This window comes from Microcebus murinus, chromosome 18, assembly GCF_040939455.1.
Source record: "Microcebus murinus isolate Inina chromosome 18, M.murinus_Inina_mat1.0, whole genome shotgun sequence".
NCBI classification, from domain to species: Eukaryota; Metazoa; Chordata; class Mammalia; order Primates; family Cheirogaleidae; genus Microcebus; species Microcebus murinus.
The window spans coordinates 1,375,475-1,378,130 of record NC_134121.1 but is presented as its reverse complement, the minus strand read 5'-3'; the positions used below and the strand labels follow the sequence as shown (position 1 = coordinate 1,378,130).

The 2,656-nt window shown below is 61.3% G+C and overlaps 1 non-coding gene across 1 annotated transcript; it reads left to right on the top strand.

Moving 5' to 3' along the window:
• Positions 1-1,255: 1,255 nt before the first annotated feature.
• On the top strand, positions 1,256-1,374 carry LOC142862001 (5S ribosomal RNA). The gene has a single exon (XR_012913147.1). It is a non-coding gene; the product is annotated as a 5S ribosomal RNA (ribosomal RNA).
• The last annotated feature ends 1,282 nt before the right edge of the window (positions 1,375-2,656 follow it).

Below are 2,656 nucleotides of genomic sequence, written 5' to 3'. Positions count from 1 at the left end.
GATCCTCCTGGGAACCCCGCTCTGAGACAAGGAGCCGGGCTTCGCATTCCCACAGCAGCCAGTCGTGGGCTGAGGACACCTGGGGCGTTGGGAACTCCCTGGCTTCTCCTTGGTTTAACATCTAGAGCTGCTTGTGAATCGCGCCGCCACACACACCGCCGCCACACACACCCGAGCGCAGGTGTCTTCCGCACAGACTGCGGGCCTCGCTCTTCTGAATGCCGCTGGCTCGCCACCCACCCACGGGTGAACCTGGTCAGGGTGCTTTCTCTCAGGGGCAGACTCTTTTCCGGGCGGGCTACCGGTGTCTCTGTTTGCTCGTTTCTTTCTTCCATTTCGGGAAAGTCTTCCTTGCTGGGTGTGGAAATCTCCTATGCCTTCCCTCGCCTATTCTGTCAGCTTTAAAATTCTCTTTCAGTTGCCACCCTCACAGATGGATTAGGAAACTCTTTCCGGTGCACTCATTAGTGAAATGACCTCCAGGAAGCTGGAATCCAATATCTAATGGCCGATTTTTAGCGAGTCCACACGCCAGGGTGGTCGGGGTCCAATGCAGCCCCGGCCAGGCCCAGGCCCCTTGGACTGGGCCACAGGAGGACACGGAGGAGGGTCCCGGCCCCCACGAAGCGGTGCCGGCAGTTCTCCACGGGCTTGGGCGTTTTCCAGAGGTAGGAGATGGAGGGGACTGATTTCTTCAGCGCCCCCCAAACCACGCCACCCCACCCCACCCATGGGACACATCCCCAGAGAGAGACGCCCCATACACTGGCTGTGCCCCAGCCCTGGCCCGGGGGAATAGGCGGCAGCCCACCCACAGGGCGAGGGGGGGGCGCAGCTGAAAGGGGTTGTGGGGGAGGGCGGCCCCTGGCTGGGGTCAAAGGGCGAGCGTCCCGCGCGTGCGCAGTCAGCGGCAGCGACGCGCTGGGGGTGGGCAGCGGGTAGGTGAAGGAGGCCGGGCGAGGAGACGAGGGGGGCTGGGAGGGCTCCACCTTGGCGAGTCCAGCCGTGGAGGCGCATCTTGTGTGAGTGTGAGTGAGTGTGAGTGTGTGTGTGTGTGTATAGAGAGACAGCCCCCCACCCCGCCCCGCCCCGCCCCGCCCCGCCCATCACCCCCGTCCCTGGGAGCCAGCGGGACCCGGCCGGCGAACTCAACCGGCCCGGCCCGGCCCGGCGCGGGGCCTGGGGCGGGAGGCGGCGGCGGGGAAGCCCAGAGAGGCTCGGCTTCTCGAGCGGGGCAGGGGCGCCCTCCGCCGCGGTCTAGGGCCACACCACCCTGAACGCCCCCGATCTCGTCTGGTCTCGGAAGCTAAGCAGGGTCGGGCCTGGTTAGTACTTGGATGGGAGACCGCCTGGGAATACCGGGTGCCACAGGCTGCTGCTTTTTTTTTTTTTTTCTTGCCTCTTGTTCTGTCCCCTTTCTGGGAGCGAGGCGGCGGCCCGGGGTGGGGGTCACCCCCACCCTCAGCGCCCGCGCGGTGCCTGGCGCCCCAGCCCGCACCGTGGGGCCTCCTCTTGTCCCAAGCCGCGACACCGCCGCCACGCGGCAGCATGCGTGGCATCTGGACTGTCAGGTCTCAGACCAAAGGTCTGCTCTGTGGGAACCGACACGCTGGAGGAAACCTTGAGAGTCTGAGAGGGGAGGGAGTTCCAGAAGAAGGCCAGGATGTCATTTTGAGGGAGTATGTGACCAGAACTCGTCCCGTTGCTTTTGGGGTTCTATGGGCTACACGCAGGAATCTTTGGTGGTGGCACCTGATGTTGGGGGATCCGGAGTCACACCCAGACCTGCTCCACAGGCCTCCTTTTACTTTTCTCTTCGGATTCATTATTTTTAAAAAGTGTCTCTTACCTCTAGGATTGCATTTTCTTTTCTCTCTCTTTTCAAGCAGATGATGGGAGTACAAGTATTCAGGTGACATGTGTTGCCCGTGCCGCCCTCCCCCCTGTGTTCTTTTTTTTTTTTTTTTTGAGACAGAGTCTCGTTTTGCTGCCCAGGCTAGAGTGAGTGCCATGGCGTCAGCCTAGCTCACAGCAACCTCAATCTCCGGGCTCAAGCAATCCTGCTGCCTCAGCCTCCCGAGTAGTTGGGACTACAGGCATGCACCACCACGCCCGGCTGTGTTTTTCTATATATATTAGTTGGCCAATTAATTTCTTTCTATTTTTAGTAGAGACGGGGTCTCGCTCTTGCTCAGGCTGGTTTCGAACTCCTGACCTGGAGCAATCCGCCCGCCTCGGCCTCCCAGAGAGCTAGGATTACAGGCGTGAGCCACCGCGCCCGGCCCCCCCTGTGTTCTTATTCATATACCTCTCATGTTGTTCCAGCGTATTGTGGGGGTACCAATGTTAAGGTCGGGTGCCTTGCCCTCTCCAAGCCTCCCCCCTCGGGTCAGAGCTTCAAGTGCGCCCATCCCCCAGTCGGTGCGCACCCACCCCATGCCTAATGGATGTGTATGCCCCTCCCCTCCCCCCACCCGCCCGACACCCACCCGATGAAGGTGATTCCTCTCTGTCCACTTAGGCGTCCATCCGTTCGTACCAATTTGCTGGTGAGCGCGCTCACGTGGTGCTCGTGTGTCCATTCTCGGGATACTTGGCTTACTGGAACGGGTTCCAGCTCTGGCCAGGAGAACACGAGAGGCGCCCTCTCACCGCT